We start from the raw sequence: 23,705 nt of genomic DNA, 5'->3' as shown, positions 1-23,705 counted from the left end.
ACCCCAACTGGGGATGAAGCCCACAAATTAGGTAGGCACCCTGATTAAGGATCAAACCCTCAAACCTTTGATATATGGAATGATGCTCCAACCAACTGAGCTACCTGACCAGGGACTTATTTGTCAATTCTTCATAAGCATACGCCCAAAACATCATACTGCAAATAAAACACTTGCACTATTTTCTTTCTGAAGTCTAAACTATAACACCCAAGAAAGGAGGTCGTTGTAAGCTGGCAGTTTTGTAAGGATTTGTTATTCATCGATAGTGATCCTAACAGGCTTTGTAAATTTATGAGCTAAAGTTTGGAATACTTTATCCTGAAACTCTTGTGAATCCTACGTTTAGAGTTTATCTAGCCATACAAATGCAATTTATTTAGGATATAATTTTATATTTATTCATCAGCTAAAACACAATATTCTAGGTTATGAAATAACTCCCATCCATCCTCACATACCCCTAAACTTAGGGAAGCAAAAACACCAACTTCATTGTCAGAGGTCTTCTGAGCTTGTTTCAAACTCTTCCTTAAGTTTAGAAATAAGTGGTTGTGCTTTTCTTATTTAATGTCAGTTATGCATGTGTAAGAATGATAAAATTCGTGCTACATATCCAAATATTTATAGTAGAAAGCTTTTCTGATTATCTATTCATTTATATTGCTCTCACACATGTATTATTTGTTATAAAAAAAAGTACCATTTAGAGTTAGACAATACAGCTAAGGATATGAAAAAAATATACAAAGTTTTTTGAAAGTCAGACGTCCATATATGACATTTTAATTTGATCTATAGCTTTTTAACTTTTTATTATACATATATGTTCAAATAATTATATTTTATTTTATCAAATGAAATACCAGATATAATGTTTTGTGACTTATTTTACATAAATACATATCATGAAATATGTGAGTAACTAGAGGTGACCGTATTTATCCAGGCCAGACGAGAAAGTCAGAAGCTCACCAGATATCTGGTCATGAGCAAGTTTTTACCCCAAAGTTACAAAGACATCCAGCGGCCCCCCCTAGGACAACCTCCAACAACCTGAAGGCATTTACCCATAGATCTGTGTTAAGTTTTTATGACATCTGCTATAGATGTTATGTAAGTTACATCCTGGGACTTAGATGCTATTTTTTTATCATCTAAAAAGCCACCCCTTGGGAATCCAAAGTGCAGCTGGGGTGCTCTTCTTCCTGACAAAAAAAAAATCAGTGTTTTAGTTGCATAGCATGCCTGGAGCTACCTGTGGCCGAGAAGGAGCTCTTTGTAAATGCACGTATCAGTGGACACTACAGAGTGTCATTTTATTTCTTTGGAAAACTGGTATCTGATTTATAAACCAGGAGAACACTAGTAAGCATTATATTTCCTTGTATAACATACTTCTTTTTAGAATTGAAACTGGTGGTGGAGGCCCTCAGGATAACATTTACTCATGATGTTGGCTTATTTGGCCAATTCTAAGACACCAACCATAGCAACAGGTCAGAGCATGATATCCATAGCAATGCTTCTCATGAATATCTTATCTCTGCATCAATACCATTGTTTTGATGATGATTTTTTCAGAGCAGTTGGTTAAATCTCATGCACCAAAGCTTCAGTACTTCATCACTCCGCATTGTGGTTATGTGGTTTTGCAACATAATGAATTTGGGGAACTAAACTTCTCCTTGGGACTCACTACAATACCTGCAGCTTTGCAATATGTATTGGCAAAGAATTCTTTTAAAAAATAGGACATTGATCTCTCACTTTAGGGCCTGTGGAAGAATAGCATAGCCTTGGCCTTCACAACTGTTATCTTCCACAATGACTTATCTGTAATTATTACTTCTTTAAAATTATTCTTAAATTTCTCTCTCACTTACATGACTTATGTACACTTTAGAAATGGATCATCCTGGTGCAAGTATTTTAAAATGTTTCATAGGTATCATATTCATGTTATTAAATATATATTATATACTTATTTTTATTGCTTCTATAAAGTTCTTCTGTTGGATTGCATAAGAATTTTTCTGTTCTCTAATGTTTGATGGTTATGTTTCAAATATTTTAAAATTAAAAGCAGATTTGTGATGATTATCTAAATATTTTCTTACATGTGATCTATATTTTGGCTTAACATGCATGCTTGATTTATCTCCAAGTACAAATGGTTATGCATTTTATTTAGCCGTGCATCTTTGCAATGTGTCTCAAATTATATAAAGCCATTTTAACTGTGTACCTATCTTGACAGTGAAGATTGAAGAGCTTCTTTGGTCAACCTGAGGCAGGACGGCAGTGGCCCAGATGCTCTGAAGCTGGACTGTCCACTAGAGTAGCTACTAGCCACTGTCACTTCCGAGCACTTTAACTACAGCTAATCTGAACTGAGATGTACTCTAAAAGGTAGATTTTGAAAACTTAGTACAAAAAAATATCTCATTGATAGGTTTACACTTAGTGCACAGTGAAATGATAATACTTCAGAATATTGGGTTAAACAAAGTATATTGTTGAAATAAATTTCACCTCTTTAGTTTTATTTTATTTTTAATGTTTATTACTCAGCATTATATAATAATATTTAATACAGCAAGGTCCTGATTCTTGAAATAATTTGAAGAGCACTGAAGGGCCCCATGATGGATGCAAAGCTACACTGGATGGTGAAAGTGCACGAGTTTATTTCAAGGGAAGGCAAAGATAGGGATTATAGAGTAAACAGATTAGGTCTGGCCAGGCTTGTCTTTCCCCTTGATATTGGTAATGGTTCAGCAGGAAAGAGGTAATGGTTTGACCCAAGTATTTTAGCAAGTATGAGCTCAATTTTAGAATAAATGCATATCTAGCCAAGAAACTGCTTCTTTTTTATTACTATTTTATAGATATGTCTAGTGGATAAAATTAATAATAAAATGGTACATTCATTATATAGTGTTATAGACATTCAAAAATACATATGTAAAAAACTTGCTAAATTTTTTAATTTCATTTTTTAATATATTTTATTGATTATGCCATTACAATTGTCCCATTTCCCCCCTTCTCTCCCCTCCACCCTGCACACCCCTCCTCCAACATTCCCCCCTTTCACTTATGTCCATGTGTCACAGGTTCTTTAGATTCTATATTTCCCATAGTATTCCTGCCCTCCCCCCTATTTTCTGCCTACCGTCTATGCTACTTATTCTCTGTACATTTGCCCCCCCTCCTCTTCCCACTCCCCTGTTTCTAACCCTCCATGTGATCTCCATTTCTATGTTTCCACTCCCAATCTAGCTGCCCTCTTAGTTTGCTTTTGTTTTAGGTGGTGTTGTTAATAACTGAGTTTGCTGTCCTTTCACTGTTCATCTTTTTTTATCTTCTTTTTCTTAGTTAAGTCCCTTTAATATTTCATATAATAAGGGCTTGGTGATAATGAACTCCTTGAATTTGACCTTATCTGAGAAGCACTTTATCTGCCCTTCCATTCTAAATGAGAGCTTTGCTGGATAGAGCAATCTTGGATGTAGGCTTTTGGATTTCATGACTTGGAATACTTCTTTCCAGCCCTTTCTTGCCTATAAGGTCTCTTTTGAGAAATCAGCTGATAGTCTGATGGGTACTCCTTTGTAGGTGACTGTCCCCTTATCTCTTGCTGCTTCTAGAATTGTCTTGGCCAATGTAATTATGATGTGCCTTGGTGTGTTCCTTCTTGGGTCCAACTTTTTGGGGGACTCTCTGAGCTTCCTGGATTTCCTGGAAGTCTATTGCCTTTGCCAGATTGGGGAAGTTCTCCTTCATTATTTGTTCAAATAAGTTTTCCACTCATGGCTGTTCCTCTTCCCCTTCTGGTACCCCTATAATTCGGATGTTGGAACGTTTAAAGATGTCCTGGAGGTTCCTAAGCCTCTCCTCATTTTTTTGAATTCTTGTTTCTTCATTCTTTTCTGTTTGGTCATTTTTTAATTCCTTCTGGTCCACTCCCTTGATTTGAGTCCCAGTTTCCTTTCCATTACTATTGGTTTCCTGTGCATTTCCCTTCATTTCATTTAGTTTAGCCTTCATGTGTTCCTCTAATTTGTGACTAAAATCAACCAATTCTGTGAGCATCTTGATAACCAATGTTTTGAACTGTGCATCTGAAAGTTTGGCTGTTTCTTGGTCACTTAGAATTATAGGCTCTGGGGCTTTGAGCTGTTCTTGAGCCATAATGTTTTGGTCTGTTCCCACCTGTTATATTTCAGGGGCAGAGCCTTAGGTGTTCACCATGGCCAGGCGACCCAGTTCCTGGGTTGTGAAGCTGTACATGGGGGCGGGGTCAGAGAGGGAAAAATTGCACTTTGCTTCACTCTCTCTCAGATTTCTGTCCCCTCTGTGGCTTCCCACAAGCTAATTGGGCCCCCCAGGTGCTGGCTCCCTGGTGTGTTGGCTTGTGTACCCTCCAGGACCCTGTGGGTCTCTCCAATGAACTCTCTGTGTCCCTGGGAGCCTCTCCCGGCACTCCAACCCCAAAAGTCTTTCCAATTGGTGCTTTCAGGCTCTAATTCCCTCACTGGGGCCCAAGCCTGGGCGGTCTATCTCACTGTTTACTCCTTCGCTTGGTTTATCTGCATGCAACTGTGTGACCACGGTCAACCAGCCGCCCCGCGCCCTCACTGGGTGCACCCGTTGCCACCCCACGCCTTGGATCCGCCGACTGCCGCCACCTATGCTCCTGAGTTGGTATCAAACGATCTTTCCTGTCCGACCCCACTCCGCCACTGATTTCGCCCCTCTTACCCATCTGGAGGAATTGTTCGTTGTTGTCAGATTTCTGTACAGTTCAATTTTCAGTGTTTTGGCTGTGTTTTTGTTACTAAAACTTCATTGTCTTTAAACTTAGTTGTGCGAGAAAGCATAGTGTTTCCACCTACACCTCCATCTTGGCTGGAAGTCTAAGCCCCTTTTTTGAATAAAAGATCCAAAATTTGTTTTTTGCAGATTTATAAAAATACATTTGCCTTAATTTTATATTATTATTGTGAGATCAGAGCTGAAAACTACATATCTTAAATATAATAATAAACAACTTTCTTAAATTTATCAAATAAATAGCTTTGATAGTATAATATGATAATATTAATATAATTTCTTTATATCTTTCAGTATTATATAGGTAGTTCACAATTAAACTTTCTCCTTTCCACTGCATACTATTTTTTCACAGAGCAAAATGTATTATTATCACCTACCTAAAATCTAGTCTCTTGTCTTAGCAAGAAAAACAAATTTAATATCAGTAGCAAAAATCAACAATAAAAGTTATAAAAATAGTACTGGTTGGTAGCACATTAAGCTCTTTCTCCTAAGCATTATGGATGTACTAGTCCTTTTATGGTCTCAAAGAAACATTTTTACATTTACAAATTTTCTGTGAATATTTCTAGGCTTCAATACCTGCTTTCATAACATTGTCCAGAATGCCCAGGTGCAGTTTTTGAGAGCATATTTTAAAATAAGTACATTGCAAACTTTTATTAGAATCTTTTTTTGAACTGGTGCATTTTTAAATAGGTATTTCAATTATTTTATATTTATAAGATTAGTTACGTCTCACTGTCTCAGCCTCATTGTCCTTAGAAGGGGTAACATGACATAGTTCTAGACAATGCAGTATATAGAAGTCTACAGGGGTTGCTCATGAGAAAGCATTTGCTTCCTTATGACAGGGAGCATTAGAGCTTAAACCATTCTTACATTCTCTTTCTGCCATTTAAGGTGATTTCTATCATAGGAACTTAGGGTGAGGCCATTGGACTTGCTCATACAAAAGACTGCCAAATTGTTGAACTATTGTAGCTATAGCCATCACCACTTCTATTTGTAATTCATAACAAGAAGAAAAAAGTGATACATTTAAGCCATTGCTAAACAGAGTTTATATGATAATGATCACTATAATAAATAATGTGACCAAGAGAATGGTAATAAAATAAAAGATTTGAAAGCCAGGTTGCAGAAATTACTCAAATGCAGTGACTGCACCAGTCTGTTGTTATAACCTATTGCCTCCTCTTCTAATCCTCTGGTCTCGACCTCCCTCAAAGGAGATACAAAACAAGTAACTGTAAGATTTCTATGGTCACAAGTGTTGCTTACTTTTGTACATTGAGCAATATATGCAATTTTAGCCCCATATATAAAAATATGTACTGCAAAGAGCTAAACCTATTGGATGCTTAGAGAAACACTTTGTTAATATAATTTGAACACAGACTCTAATCCACTTAACTCATAGTCTTCAGATGGTGTGATTTTTATTTTTAGGAATGCTGAGAAAAATGTAATCCAATAGTTCAATATTTTTATCACTCACTTTTTGTCTCTATTACAAAATAAGTGCACTAAGATATGGAACATGAGTAATGTTCTAGAAACTGATTGTATTCATAATTTCAGTAATAATTATGCTTTAATTTTTGTCAAGGTCTTTTTTATGTGTTTCTTTCTAAGGTGCAGTAGCTAAGGTGTTTGAGATATAATGTGCAATGTTTAAAATGTAACTTGTGGACACTGGCACTTTTTTCCCATATACAGCGGCCGGACAAGAGGTTTCCCCAGAAAATGAATTTCCCAGAATTCCTGTCGGCCCATGCGTTGTAAAGTGGTCTCCGCCGGGTAAGTTAGCAGATTCGAGAAACAATTTTGCCACTGTTAGTTTCACCATGTTGGGTCAGAGGTGCTTTATAAACCTTTGCATGGTCATTTTAATTTTATGGTTTTTATTGAGAAAACTCATAAAGTTGTCTACACCATAAAAAAAATCAAAGACTAACATGCCTGTGCTTTACAAAGCCATATTTTCCATTATTTGAATGTGTCAGAGTCTGAACAAATTTATTGAATATGTCATAACCCCTTTTAAATTTTGGAATCATTAAGGCAAGGCAGAATAATAAAAAAAGTCCACTAAAACAAAACAGAAAATTGCCCGAGCAAACAAAGTAGAGAAGTATTAAGTAATATTAATATTAAATACTGAAGTATGGTTATTTTGTTTTATGTTAAAATTATTTTGTGATATTTACATAAAATCTTGATAAACTATGGTTTCATTATTAGGTGGGTAAAAGTTTATGTTTTCATTAAATAAATCTTTTTTTTAGTAAGGATAAGTTCCATGACAGAATAGTCATAGATAGAGGAGGACAAATAAATGATAAAGATAAAGACATCCCGCTCCTGAATAAAGGAGGGCAAGCTCCTTCCATCATAACGCCTGCATGAGAAGACTTGAGCAGCTGGGGGCTAAAACAGCTGGGGGTCCTCGGTGGCCTCCTTGTGCATGTATGGGTGGTTTATTCCCAGCTAAAAGTCGAGGCGTTCATGTTTCTTATTTCGCAGCATAGAGCTCCAAAGGCACTTGTTTTAAGGGAAAGAGAACTAGGTACTACCTTTGATGACTTCCTCTCAAAAGTCCCATAGTAATTTCCGTCATGCCCTATGACATGAAGTTTAAGACCCAGATTTAAGAGAAGGAAGCTTTGTTAGAAGAGGATGCAACACAAGATATGCAGAATTAGCCAAAGTTTATAGTTGTGAGTACATGAAGCAGAGTTTAGGCTTGTATTATTATTTATTAATTATTGTATTACTTTCCACACAGACAATTGTAAACCTACTTTTGCTCACCCTTGTGTATTAGTGAGGCCATGTTTGGAAATTACAGTTCTGCTCCAGGATACGAACCACCCGATAACTCCAGAAAACATCCTTGGTTATAGCTTATTTGGAAAATTATGTAACACGGGTATGAACTCTGAACCCTCAGGAGGGCTACTTATGATTTCAAATTTTCAAACAACTCTCATTCCTAGTTGAAAACCAGGACACATAAGTTTCCTTGGTGAATTGGATTTGTGGCAGTGGTCAAATTTGTCACTTCATTGAGCAGGCAGTCCTTGAGGTGAGGTCACCTACTTCAACTGTCCACGCCTTCACTAACCAAATTGTAGACTGAAGGCCTTCATTTGCATCCTTCTCTTCCTTTTATAACCTAAACCTGGTAGATTTTCCCCTTGGAGAGGAGCAGAGTAGAAATAAGAGATGGTAAGAGAGCTTCTGGGGGTGTATAAATGTTGTATTTCTGATTATGGATATTGATTTAATAGCTAAGTTCACTTTATAAAGATTGATGAGTACATTTGCAATTTGTACACTTAATGCCTTATGCTATACATCAGTAGAATGTAAAGCAAACAAAAAGAATGAACAAATATATGTGGAAAACAATGAAGTTACAAATGATTTCTTACAGCTATCTCTTGTTTCAGCATTTTAATCCTTTGTGGTTTTAATATTTCCATTTTATAATCTGCTCTATGCTAACAATACAAGAATGAAGTATAGAATCTCATACTAAGTTTTTTAAGTATACTATTGTTTTTTAATTTAACCAAGTCTGTCGCAATTTAAATTAGTGCATCATCTGTGTAACAAGAAATAAAAAATTCATAGCAAGTTTGCAGGCTACCAAGTGTGGTGACTGACAGAGGGAGGTGGGTAGAAGGAGAATAAATGGAAGTGAAAAATATAGTAATTTTTTTAAAAAAGAATAAGCCAAACAGCCAAACAATATTGCAATTTAAACTGCAAAACTGTTGTATCAATGATAGAAGCAAGATTGTCATCACATTAAAATCAAAGAATGGATCACTTATTTAAAAAAAGAAAGGGAGCCATGGCTGGCATAGGTCAGTGGACTCAGCATGGGTATGAACCAAAGGGTCGCTGGTTAGATTCCCAGTCAGGGCACATGCCTGGGTTGCAGGCCAGGTCCCCAATGGGAGCCAAGTGAGAGGCAACCACACATTGATGTTTTTCTCCCTCTCTTTCTCTCTCCCCTCCCCTCTCTCTAAAAATAGATGAATAAAATCTTTAAAAAGAAAAAGTTAGCTCTTAATATAAAAAGGGAATTTCCCTAAAAAATATGATATAAAAATTAGTGCATTTCTACTGATAAGACTTACCAAATAATTTTAAACAATTTATTTGATTTTAAATTTTCATATAAAAATTAATGATTTGGATCTTTTTTTAATTTTTTAAATCTTCCCCTGAGGACATGCTTATTTATTTTTGAGAGAAGGGGAGGAATAGAAACATTGATGGGAAAGAAACATCAATTGGTTGCCTTTTTTACATGCCCCTGACAGGGACCAGACCCCCAAACTAGACATGTCCCCTAACTAGGAATTGAACCCATGACTTCAGGTTTACAGAATGACACACTGGCCATGACTAGACTTTTTTTCTAGATATTTACTTTATATATTTTTAACTTTAAATATATTTTTATTTTTAAATTACAGGTGATGTACAATATTCTATTAGTTTCAAGTGCACAACCCAGTGATTAGACACTATATAACTTCTTAAGAGATCACTTCTATAAACCAAGTACCTACCTGACATCTATTATTGACAACATTCCCTGTGCTGTACTTTCCACCTCCACAATTGTTCTTTAACTACCAATCTGCACTTCTTAATCCCTTCATTTTTTCTCTCATCCCCTCAAATATCCTCCCATCTGGTAATAGTCAGTCCACTCTCTGTATCTATGAGTCTGTTTTTGTTCTGCTTGTTTATTTATTTTGTCTTTAGATTCTACATATAAGTGAAATCATATGATGTTTGTTTTTGTCTAGGTCCATATTTGTTGCAGATGGCAAGATTTATTCTTTTTTCTATGGCTGAGTAATAGTCCATCGTGTATATATATATATATCTGTGTGTATGTGTATAAGTATATAATATATGTATATGTATGTATATATAAATATGTGTATGCAATGTGTATATGTATGTATAGTGTGCATAAGTATACATATGTGTGTATATGTGTATATATGTCTTTTGAGGGAACCTATCAAAAACAGAATTTATTTATAAACACTTGTATATTCCTACATGTTTAAACTTCAGTCATCTTCAGAGCACTCTTCGTTTGATGCAATACACTTATTGAGATACTTTTTTCCACTGCTCATAATACTTTTTGGACTCCTCAATTTTGATGCCTTCTAGTGCTTTCGCCATTTTTTGTTTTACCTCTTCCATGTCAGCAAAACTTTTGCCATTTGAGGACTTTTTTCATCAAAGGAAACAGAAAATAAGTCACGGGGCAGATTGGGTGAATAAGGAGGGTGGGGACACTGGGGTCATGTCATTTTTAATCAAAAACTGCTGAACACTCAGAGAAGTCTGGGCAGGTACACTCATGAATCAAACAGGCAAAGGTGTTGAAACAGTCTTCAAAAAATTTCACTGAAGCAAAACACAGCCTCTCACAATGCCAGCTAGTACACTGATACAGATGGGTTCCTGTAACACTCTCCTAGTCGGGGAAGTCTGTATTACAAGGGGCTCACCTTCCAGAAGATAATTTCATTGTTTGGAAGGTCCTCTCTAGATAGATAGATGGGTAGATAGATAGATATCACTTCTTTATCCATTCATTTATTGATGGACACTTAGGTTGCATCTCTGCAGTGTACATTACTTTTCAATTTAGTGTTTTGAGTTTCTTCAGATAAATATCCAGAAGTGGAATTGCTGGGTTCTTCTTTGCCTTTTATTATATAGCCTTTGTTTTAAAGTCTATTTTGTTTGGTATAAGTATTGCTACCTCAACTTTTTATTTGTTTATTTGTATTCATTTTCATAAAATACATTTTATACTGCTTTAAGTCTGTGTGTGTTTTTTAATTGGAAATGAGTCTCTTACAGACAACATATGTAAGGTCTTACTTCTCATCTATTCAGCCTCCATATATTTTTATTGGAGCATTTAACCATTTCCATTTAAAATAATTATTGATAGATATGCATTTATTTCCATTGTATTATTTATATTTTATCCTTTTCTTTTATTCTTCATAAACTAGACCCTTTAACATTCATGTAATACTGGTTTGGTGGTGATGGACCCCTTTAGCTTTTTCTTATCTGGGAATCTCTTTATCTTTTGATTCTAAATGATAGTTTTGCTCAGTAGAGCAATCTTGGTTGTAAGTCCTTGCTTTTCATCACTTTGAATACTTCTTGTTGATCCATTTTGGCATACAAAGTCTCTGTTGAGAAATCAGCAGAAAGTTTTATGGGTGCTCCCTTATACATAACTAACTGCTTTTCTCTTTCTGCTTTTAAGATTTTCTCTTTGAGACACACTTTGCCTCCATGCACAACCAAAAGAAGGACAACAGCAAATTTAAAAACAAAAAACAACCAGAAATGGCAGAAAATCAAACTGTATGGAAGTCCCACAACCAAGAAGTTAAAGAAGAAAGATTCATTCAGACTGGTGGAGGAGCAGAGACAGGCAGCTGGGACAAAAAGGATACATTGCAAGGGGGTGGCTGGAGGACTGGGTGGTCCCATATTTGGGTGCAGATGACCAGGAAGAACAACTGGGGAGTGAGAAAGACTGCACAACCCAGGATCCCAGTGAGAGGAAATAAAGCCTCAAAACCTCAAAAACCTATGGGGGTTGCAGCAGTGGGAGAAACTCCCAGCTTCACAGGAGAGTTCATTGGAGAGACCCACAAAGTCCTAGAATGTACACAAACCCACCCACCTGGGAATCAGCACTAGAAAGGCCCAATTTGCTTGTGAGAAGTAGAAGTGACTGAAAGCAGGGTGAGAGCAAAGCAAGCAGCATTGTTCCCTCTCAGACACCTCCCCCATATATAGCACCACAATACAGAGATATGGATTACTTTGCCCTGGTGAATACCTAAGGCTCCACCCCTTACAATGTAACAACAGTGCTGAGATAGAAAAAATATGACCCTAATGAAAGAACAGACCAGAGGTCCAAAAATAGAACTAAGCAATGAAGAGATAGCCAACCTATCAAATGCACAGTTCAAAACACTGGTACTAAGGATGCTCACAGAAAATGATTGAGTATGGTTGCAAAATGGAAGAAAAAGTGAAGCCTATGCAGAGTGAAATAAAGAAAAATGTACAGGGAACCAACAGTGAAAGGAAGGAAAGTGGGTCTCAAATCAACCCCTTGTAGCAGAAGGAAGAAATAAATATTCAACCCGAATAGAATGAAGAAACAGAATTTTAAAAATGAGGAGAGTCTTAATAACCTTCGGGACAACTTTTAACTTTACAACATCTGAATCATAGGGGTGTCAGAAGGAGAAAGGGAAAAGCAAGAAATGAAAAACTTATCTGAACAAATAATGAAGGAGAGCTTCCCCAATCTGGCAAAGGAAATAGATATGTAAGTCCAGGAAGATCACAGAGTCCCAAACAAGTTGGACCCAAGGAAGCACACACCAGAGCACATCATAACTACATTATCCAAGATTAAAGAGGAGACAACCTTAAAAGCTGCAAGAGAAAATGAGACAGTTATCTACAAAAGAGTTTCCATAAGATTAGCAGCTGATTTCTCAAAAGAAATCTATCAGGCAAGAGGGGTTGGAAAGAAGTATTCGAAGTCATGAAAGGCTTCCTACATCCAAGATTGCTCTATCCACTAGAGCTATCATTTAGAATGGAAGGGTAGATAAAGTGCTTTCCAGATAAGGCCAAGTTAAAGGAGTTCATCATCACCAAGCCCTTATTATATGAAATGTTAAAGGGACTTATCTAAGAAAAAGAAAATGATCAAAATTATAAATAGTAAAATGACAATGAACACAACTATCAATAACTGAACCTAAAACAAAAACAAAAACAAACTAAGCAAATATCTAGAACAGGAACAGATTCACAGAAATGGAGATCACTGAGAGGGTTATCAGCAGGAGGGGTGAGGAGGAGAATGGGGGAATAGGTACAGGGTAGATACAAAATGGACATGGGGAGGTTACGAATAGTATAGGAAGTGGAGAAGCCAAAGAACTCATATGTATGACCCATGGACATGACCTAAGGGGGGGGGAGGACTGGGTGGGAGGGAGTGCAGGTTGGAGAGGAATAAAAGGGGATTATGCTATTCCTAATTGGAATAGGATAATCAATAAAATATATTTCAAAATATTCTCTCTTTCTCTTTAACCTTTGGCATTTTCATTATGATGTGTCTTGGTGTGGGCCTCTTTGGGACTCATCTTCTTCGGGAGTCTCTGCACCCTGGACTTATTTGTCTATTTTCTCCACCAGCTTAGGGTAGTTTTTATCTTTATTTTTACATATAGTTTCAGTTCTTTACTCTCTCTCTTCTGCTTCTGGGATCACTACGTGAAGTTTGTACACTTGAAGTTTTCACAGGGACCCCTTATACAATTTTCATTTTGGGGGGTTCTTCTTTTTACTGTTTTGATTGGGTGTTTTTTTGCTTCTTTATAGTCCAAATCTCTGATTTGATTCCTTACTTCTCCTGCTCCACTGTTAATTCCCTTTAATATATTTATTTCTGATTGGTTCTTTGTATGCTTTTAGTTCTTTTTTTTATGTTTCCTATCTCTTTTTTTTTTTTGCAGTTCTCACTAAGTTCATCTACTCTTCCCTTGAGTTAATTGACCAGCCTTATCACTTGTGTTTTGAACTCTGCATCTAGTAGGTTGCATGTCTCCATTTTGCTTGGTTCTTTTGCTGGAGTTTTTTTTCTGTTCTTTGATTTGGGAATTTTTTTTTCTTTCTTCTAATTATAGGTACCTCCTGGTCTTTGTTTCTATGTGTCCGGTGGAGCTGCCGTGTCTCCCAGGTTTGGTAGAGTGGCTTTATGTAGTGGGTGTCTATAAGGTCCAGTGGCACAGCCTCCCTGATCAACTGAGCTGGGCTTTTCCGTGCACCCAATGCTCCCTCCCCCACGTGGGCTGTGTACATCCTTGTGTTGTAGTTGAAGTTTGATTGCTGCTGGCACATGAGTGGAGAAGATTTCCTCCCAGGCAATCAGCTACAAAGACTGGCTGCCACCCCTGTGGGAGATCAGCTGTGCAGGGGCCACATCAAGTAGCAAGAATTACTTCAGTGGGCTGTGGTTCCTGCTGAGTTCACCCTTAAGTGTGTGACACGTGGCAGTAATTGGTTGGTGCCTCCATATGGTCTAAACTGTTTATCCAATTGTGCTGGCCCTTGGGCCTCCCAGAAGGTAGAGAGCAAGGTCAGCCACCAACTGCGCCCTGCCTGGGGCCACCTAGAATAAACTACAAAGCAATCTTCAAATGGCTGCTACTCCTGTTGGGCTTGGAAGGGCTCAGGAAGAACTCACTTAGCAAGAGGTACGGAGCACATTGAGGCCAGATGCTGCATGTATGAGAGATTTTAGGAAATCAGAAGCATAAGCCAGGGGCCATTTTTGTGGAAATGTTGGTGGAAACTGCTTTGGCTTGCCTGCAACTTGTGAGGGGTAGGGTCTCAGAGAATCACCAGGGCAGGGTGAACAGTGTTATCCAAACTGATGGACTCAGACAAGCTGGCACTGTGGGAGGAGGGCTAGGAAAAGGAACAATGGCCTCAGGCTGCACTTCTGTCTGGAAGAAAGCTGCCCCTCTAGCTTTCAACCTGACTACAGACGATTCAGTTCTTCCCTGTATGTCCCTGCTGCCTTTGGTTCTGCTACCCCAGGGCTGAAATTAACAGTGAGTGAGCCCAAGTATGTCCATAGGCCCTTTAAGAGGTACATCTGAAGTTCCAGAAGCCCTCCATCTCGCTCCCCACAATTCTCACTGGTTTTTACAGGCAGAAGTTTGAGGGGCTTCTCTTTCTGGCTCTAGAACCATGAGCTGGGGGACCTCTGGCCCTAGAACCATGAGCTGGCTGTGAAACCTCACTCTTCTGGGGGGACCTCTACAGCTGAGCTCTCCTTCCGATTTCTATCCACCACACATGGTTGTGAGACCAGCCCATTCCATGTCTCTGACCTTCCAACCAGTCTCAATGTGACTTCTTCTTTGTACCCTTAGTCGTAGTTCCCTGTTCATCTAGATTTCAGGGGGTCCTGAATGATGATCATTCTGTAATTTTGATGTGTTTGTGGGAGCATTTGAGTACCACATTCGGCTACCCTGCCATGTTAACTGGAATCCTTTGTGATACAGACCTTATTACCATAGTTACTCTATTGGCAACATGGTTTCTATTAGGTAGAGGCAAACACCCTATATTGTCTTCAGGCTTGTCCCTGAGATTTTATTACTGCTATTGTAAATTCCATACTAAACACATGAATATGACTTACATATAAATCTCTGAACCCATCAGCCCTCAACAACAAAGCTGTAATAACTGTACTTAGCTACATTGCAATGAAGGAGAGAGTTTATGATCTGTTTGGCTTTTCCCAGGGGGAGGCCTCTAGCCCTACCCTGAACCGACCTTAAACACACTATAGTTCAAACATTAGCACCTGATGGTCTTCCCAAAGATGTAAAGAGTGAGGCTTAGGTTTCAGAATTTTTAATGCATTTTTGGAAACTTAGACTGCAGGCAGATGCTTGGGGGATAAAAGCTTGATTTTTGCTTAACTAGTGGAATACTCTGAATTCCTCTATGTGTCAGGTTCTTCTCTGGGTTACGTATGTACAAAGGTTGCTCAGGCATAATCTATTGTCGTTAAAGTACTGACAAGACTGCTTTTTACAGATTTTATTTATTTATTTTTAGAGAGAGGGGAAGAGAAGGAGAGAGGGAGAAAAACATCCATGTGTGGTTGCCATACTGAGGAGCAGCTCGCAGCCCAGGCCTGTGCCCTGACTTGGAATCCAACCAGCGACCCTTTGGTTCAGAGGCCCACGCTCAATCCACTGAGCCACACCAGCCAGGGCAAAGCTGGTGGGGGTTTTTTTAATGTAATAACATTCAGAAAAATAAATCTGAAAAATACTTAGTAAAAAATATATCCCCCAGGATACTCCTTTAGTTTTCTTTATTAAAAAGAGTTTTTAAAAAGTGTATATTTGGGATTACATGCTTTAATCTTTCCAGAATTTCAAGTTGCTATTATTTCCACTATATAGTATAGCATTCTATTTGTAGGCTTCTCTCAAGAGAACTTGGCATATACCCTGTGTGAGGTCCAACATCAAAGGTACCAAGTTTTTTATTCATACTGCCAAGCCCTGGCTCATCTGCTTATTCACATGAGACAAGATACTCAGATCTCATTGGAAACCATTTTCTTTGAAAATGCTTCTAGCTCAGAGATCCACTCTCATATAAATGGGTTGCATTTAATAGTAATTAATTAAGTTTAGGTGGGAATTTTATACAATTTTAAACATATTTTGTAAATTTTACCTAATGTGTTTATGCAACTGACAGGTTAAACCTCAGATACATTGTTCATAAAATTGCTAAAGACAAGTGCCTGAAATTTAAGGAGAAGAGAAACATTAATTAATCAGGGTATTCCCCTCATTAGTTACATAATTTGGAAATGCATTTATTATAGATGCCGACTGCTCTTTGCATTCACTACACTAAAATGTATAATATGTCTGTAAAGTATATGTGCAAGAAGTGCATTTTTATAGTCAGTTTTTTGGAAGAGAGAAGGTACATAGTGCTAGTCAGAATTTGTCAAAACAAGTTGTATCCTACATTCCAGCCACATCAGACCACCCGTGTGGCTCCAGCTCACTCTGGGCCTCTTGCCTAGAATCATATTCTCTCCACCCTCTCACATTACACATAGGTAGCGTAATTTTTCTACCTTGTATACACTGATTCCTCTTGCATTATTTTAAGCTTCCTATAGTATGGTGTTTTGTTCATTTTAAACCCCTTGTTCAGCAGGGAACCTACTAAGTAGTAGATACTCAATGAATGAATATCAATAAAGGAAAAAAGGAAGCACAGGTGTAACCAATACATAGAATATATTCGATGTTCCAACACTGTGATAAGAATTCACAACATTTGTGTTTTTTTAAATGACCAATTTGAAGATTTCATTTTATATAAAGTCCAATAAATAGTACGGAAAATATGTTCCATCTTCACCATTTCACAAGGAATTGGAATATTGAAACAATTATGAGTTTGAAATAAAAGTAATTTGCAAAATCATCATATTAAAGCAAAAATCAGATCTGCTATTATCTGTTGGGGAAACCTACAGTCCGCGTGTGAACGAGTGTGTGTTTGTGTGAGAGAAAGAAGTAAGTGACACCAAAAAGAATTAAGGCATAAGGTGTGTAAACTTTACACACAGAAAGAGTTTACAGCAGTGATGAGATATATAAAGGTTTCTTGGCATGATGAAATTTCATCAATTTTAGAAATCATAGCAGAAAAAACTATTAGCAGTTTAAATGAACACATAAAGTCAAGATGAGCATTTAGAGACATGTGCACATGACAGTTTTTTTTAAAGAAATCGAGAATTATAACTTAAAGAAAAATTGCATTTTAACCTTACAGCCAAAGAGCAAATACAAAAGACAATTGACTCTAAGGATATTTTTTCTTTCATACATAAAATTAAATAATGTAAAAAATACATGTCTATTTTTATGATTAAAATTATATTATTTTGGGAAAGTTGCAGTGCTTTATGGACATATGTTAGTTACTCATATGTTTTATATAGATAAATGTTTACTATGTTTGAAAAACAGAATTTCTCCCCTCTTGTTTGTAATTTATTTATGCATAGTCAACATCTGTGTATCTCCTGAAGTTTGTGAATGAATTTTGAGGAGTACTTACTTGCTTTCTGGTACCCCCTTTTTTCTCCTTTATTCTTCTTTCTGAATTAGTGAATGTTTTTGTGATTGCCATCTAGTAGAATCTCATTACTCTGATTTTCCTTAATGTCTCCGTATTCAGGAGTCTTCTGGGCCATGTAAATTATTTCAAAAACATGTATAGAAGTGTTTCTATTGTTAGTGGGTGCCTGGTGCTTCCAGATCCTACAATCTATGTAATTTATATATGTTATTATAACCTATGTAATAAAACCATGTTTTTCTTCTCCTAAAAGAAAATTACAATTGGTCTTCAATGTGACCTCAGTTGAATGGCTCTAGAGATTCATGTGCCCTGTGAATAAAATTTAGGAAAACATAATTTTACTATTCCCTGCTGGATATCATAGACACAATATTTTAATATCAAATATTTCTTAGAATGAAACATTTGGAAAAGACTATGAAATGTGTCAGAGATTTAAAAAATGCAAATTAATTATATAACTACTAAGTTGTTTTATTCATCTTCCTATTTTTTATGTCCCTGGTTTTTTTAATTTTTTAATTTAATTATTGTCAAGTACAGAAAACTGTTTTTTAAGTGATAAAATTTACTAAGATTTTATAAAATGTGAAATACTCTTATTTGAATCTGTGTATTTCCTTTTGTATTTAAAAAGCAAAGCACTATCATAAAAGTACATAAATGAAGATAAAAGAAAAACATTAACAGCCCTGGCTGGTGTAGCTCAGTGGATAGAGCATGAGCCTGTAAACCAAAGGATTGTGGTTCGATTCCCAGTCAGGGCACATGCCTGGGTTGCAGGCCAATTCCCATCAGGGGACACACGAGAGGCAACCATACATTGGTATTTCTCTCCCTCTCTCCTTCCCCTCCCTTATAAAGATAAATAAATAAAATCTTTAAAAAAAGAAAAACACTAACACATACTGACATTATACTGAATGCTGGAAACTAGCATCTAAGTCTACTTTCCATCATGGCGTGTCTTCCTCAAGAAACCATTCAGTAACGGAGAAAGTGAAGTAACAGAGGGGTTTAGAGATGAAAGTTCCAGAGTCAACCTGCTATGTTGAAAGGATCCAAAGTTCATGGGACTTGGTATCTTATTTTACTTTATTTTATTTCAATCCTCATTCAAGGACATTTTTTTCATTGCTTTTCTTAAAGAGAGAAAGAGAGCGGGGGTGAAAAACATCAATGGGAGAGAGAAACATCAATCAGCTGCCTTCTGCCCATGCCCCACCAGAGTTAAACCCAGGGTTAAACCTAGGTGTGTGCCCTGACCAGGGATTGAACCCACAACCTTTCAGTATATGGGATGATGCTCCAACCACTGAGCCACACTGGCCAGGGTAGACTTGGTGTCTTTAAATATTGGCTTTGACTCCCTGGCTTTGACAGCATGGCAAATAATATGTATTTGACAATCTGACAAAAAGTAGTATAAATTTGATTCATTCCACTGGACACTGGACAGCTATTGCTGTGTTGGCTGTTATCATTTTAATTTTATTTGACAGTATAAAAGAAAAGAGGTCAGTGACCCTGACCAAATAGTCAGGTATTACATTTTCTAAAAATTCTTGTTCTGGGAAATTTTTTGAAGAATCAAACAAAAGAGAAAAATATTTTTGATAACCAAACACTGAATATATGATTAATATTTTAATACATTGTATCAGGTATTTTCTTGGCACTAATAGTACACTATAGGATTAAAATAATAGGAAGGAAAGAAAACCATTGTACTCTGCTTTTGGTGGTGGTGGAGTGGTGGGGCAATAGGGTGGTAGGAGCTATGGAGCTTTGTTTTACAAGTAACTTAATCTTGCACAGACTCTGCCTTTTTTGCTTGAAAAATTATAAAGATAAAATATATTATAGATGCTCTTTAACTTACTCTGGGGTTGTGTCTTGCAATAATTTGAAAATATTGGAAGCTGAAAATGCATTTAATATACCTAACCTACCTAACGATACAGCTTCGCCTAGCCTGCATTGAACATGCTCAGGACAGTTATATCAGCCTACATTTGGGCAAAATTATCTTGCTGCTGCTGCCCAGCATCAGAGGAGAATATCATACTACATATTACTAGTCTAGGAAAACCTCAAAATTCAAAATTCAAAATGTGGTTTCTACTGAATGCATATTACTTCATACCATTGTAAAGTCAAGAAACATAAACCAAACCATCATAAGTCAGACACTGTCTGACCATATAAACGTCTATGAGAATGACTCTATACACATATACAATGTATGTAGATACACGTAAAATTATTAGCACAATAACTACTCTAAATATAAAAATAAGATAATTATCATTATTGTTTTTCACCAATATTACACTATAACATTTCTATGTTGTTAAATACACTTTGAAAATGTGCATAAAACCTGTAGTTTATTTTGTTAAGTGGTTAAAGATACTCTACTAATCTCTGAAATGCATACACGTAGAGTTGGCATTATTATACTTATTTTATCATTATTTTAAAGATTTTCAATATTAATAGACTTATATTCATCTTTAATTATCACCTCAGAAAAATTGCTGACTTGTAACTGTACAATTTTTGTCTATCCTGTTTCACACTTTTATTGATCAGTTTTGGTTTGAAACATACATCCTTTTAATTACTATAAAGCATGAAATAATTTTAAAATATATATGTGTCAAATCAGATTTCCTATCTTTACTCTGATTTCCCAAATATTTCTTAGCAATCTCCCTGTGAGATTTTCCTAAGTGTTCTTATAATTATTTTATGTCCCCTATACATAATAATTTCTAACTACCTTTATATTTTATCACTTCATTTTTTACTATTTTTATGACTCAATTTGTTGAAAACATATTAACTGATGATTAGAAAACAATATGCTACACATCTTATATCCTATTTTGATAGCTCTTATGTTATTACTAGACTGCAGTTATGGCTAGAAAATTTGTTAATGGTTTTGATTTTATTTTGTCCTATTATAACTTTTTTAATTTCTTCTTATTTCTTCCTTTTTTCTTTTTGTTCAAGTACAGTTGTTTTATAGCATTTTAAGATTTCAAATAGTGAGAAATAACAACTTAGAAATTTCCTGCGAAATAACTAATGTTCAGACTGAACAGATCTCTTACACACGCCATCTGTCACGTGTCCCCGCAGGTGCCTCTGCCTCCTCTCTCACAGCACTCAGCTCAGCCACGAAGTAACAGTAGAGCAGTCTGCTTCCAGTCTCGCCCCTTGTTCTCATTCAGGTGACCATAGTAGTTGTTCTAAGATATAAAATAAGTTAGCCCACTTCTTTGCTCAAACACTAGTGTCATCTACCATTTCATTCTAAGTAAAATCCAAAATTATTGCCTGAATCATTTGGCCCCCAGTGGCTTCACTGATGTCATAACCTATTATTCTCAATTCGCCTCCTCAGTTGAAGCCTTCCTATTCGTCAAACAGGCAAGGGAGTCTTTTTTCTTGGAGATCTTTACTAACTTTTCCCAGTGTCTGAGTTGTGATTCCATCAAATATTCACTTACTTCCTCACCTTCGTGAAACTGATTCTCAAATAACAACCTAAGGCTAAAGATTTCCCTGACTGCCCATCATAAAATAATGCCCCTTTCACAAGCTCCTCATGTATCTCTTATTTGCTTTTATTTTAATCCATAAAATTTATTGCCATCTAAATATATTTTTGCACTTTTAACACAAACTAAATATTCATTTAAATTTTTTTGGTTCTTATAAAATTATTACCTGAAATCATGATTTTTATGAGAAAAATAGTGTTAGGAACAGATACTCAAAGTCTACACAAACTTTTAACTAAAACACTAAAAAAATTATTAATAGAAAAATATAAGAAGCATTTTAAAATATACTTGAAAGTTTAAAAAATAATAAAGCTTTTGCTACAAAAAGTGAAGACAACTTGATGGCAGGGAATATAAAGGAGTCTCAGAGCTCCAATTATAAACACACAAAAAAATGCACAAACAGTCTAAGGAAATGAAAATAACTCCTTTCAGAGAGTCTATGTGGCCAAACTAAATCAAAAGAAATGAAATGAAAAAGTGAGCACTCATGGCACACTGAATTTGGCTATATTAGTGTATTTTAATTTTGCAGCTGTAAGTTAGGTGAACAGTTTATGAAGTTATTGTTTCTTGATGGTATTTCCACCCTTCCATAATCACGCAGTCATGCCAAGGCTGGGCCTCTAACAACTGCAGTTCCCCTTTGCCACTTGACTTCTTGCTGTATTCACAGCATAGGGAACACAAAAAGGAGGCTGGAAGGTAGCAAGGGAAAGAGTACTTGCTTCTTCCCCTGTGTTTGCGGATTCTCCCTAGCTAAGGCAGTGTACTTTGACAAAGGCAGTTGGGTCCAGCTTGGAGCTCTCAGTAGCACTCACAGAACCAACTGGTTGAGCCCCTGGCCAGATATCGGAACCTTTGGCCATATCATTTCCTCAGTGGGCTCCATGGTGCCTATTCCCTGAGTTCCTGAGATACCAGCAGTAAGTAGCAGAACATATTTAGTAAACATATGCTTATTTACTTATTTTTTACTTCCTAGAATTAGGAAGGAAAGAATATATGCTTACTAGAATATATCTTCCAAGAGGAAGAGCTGTTTTCCTGTTGTTTTCCACTCTTGAAACCTAGAGCATAGACAAGACACTACAATCAAGTCCAAAAGGTGCTCAATAAATATGCATCAAATGACAAAAAGCTGACTGATTTTTATAAAAAAAATACAACTCTTCTAACCTCCTCCACATGTACATCTGTGTACTCAGTGCTCACAACGGTTCTATTAGCTACTCTCTTCCTAAGGAATACAAGATCAAAGATAAAAATAGCTGACATATAGTCAATTAAGGAAGGTAAATCTGCTGAGAGAAAAAGAGAAAGTAATATTTTTGAAGCCAAGTCAGGTAATTTGTTCCATTGGAATGTTGCTTGGGATTAATTTTCTGTCTCTATTTATTGCACAGATAATAAAAGCTGTGAATTTAATTGGTTTACTTGGATACGACCAAAGAAAGTGAGTTGCTTTTGTTAAGTAAAATTGATGTTTATGTAATGTTCAAATATTGAATAGTTTTAAAGAATCGTATTAAATCTTCTTACAGAAATTGTATTCCTATTAGAACAATTTTAAAATTAAATTATTCTCCACAAATATTATTGAACCATTTGACTTTATAGTAAGAAAGCATACACATATAGAAATATATATTCACTCTTCACTAAGTATTCCCAACAAAGGGGAAAACATGAGGGGAGAAGAATAAGTGAGTTTCCAGCTTAAAATTTCAAATGATGTATTTCATGATCACTTCAGAGCACATATAAAGATAAAATAGATAAAACTGGAGTAAAAGACATAAAGCTGTACTTGAACAATAATTAAAATAAAACTTTTAAAAAGAAAAACATAATCTTAGTTTAAATTGATAGTTGTATATCAAAATGAGCCTGATTTTTATTTTTAAACTGAGGCGGGACAATGAATATCATATTAACTTAACAGATGAGACATTTACTCATCAAGAAAGCATACTAAATATAGTCTGGATAGTTAATAAAAATCTAATATCTGAGTGCACTCTCAGTTGCTTTAGATATTTTAATCAAAATTATATGTACTAATTTTAATTTGGAGAAAAATTGTACCTACACATTCTGATAAATGTATAGGTTTATCATAAAACTAGGCAAACTGCAAAAAAATAAATAAATAAAAACCTTTTTAAAATGCCATATTATATAGAGAAAACCATAATACAAATTAAGGTTGACTTCTCTTCAAAAAACAATAGGGTCTGAAAGATAATACAACGTGATCTTTAAATGTCTGAAATAAAACAAAAATCATCTACTTAAAATATCATGTTGAGCAAAATAATCTATCAAAAATAAAAGCAAAGTAAAGGCATTCTCACGTATACACAAACTAAGAGAATTTATGCCATCAGAGGCTGAAGGCAAATAACAATAGAAGTTTGATATATAGAAAACACAAACAATAAAGTCGTGATTTAACTA

The sequence above is a fragment of the Sturnira hondurensis genome, unplaced genomic scaffold, assembly GCF_014824575.4.
Source record: "Sturnira hondurensis isolate 20B ecotype Veracruz unplaced genomic scaffold, ASM1482457v3 Scaffold0016535, whole genome shotgun sequence".
Lineage (NCBI taxonomy): Eukaryota > Metazoa > Chordata > Mammalia > Chiroptera > Phyllostomidae > Sturnira > Sturnira hondurensis.
The sequence above is the reverse complement of the archived record's forward strand: the minus strand, read 5'-3'. Positions refer to the sequence as shown.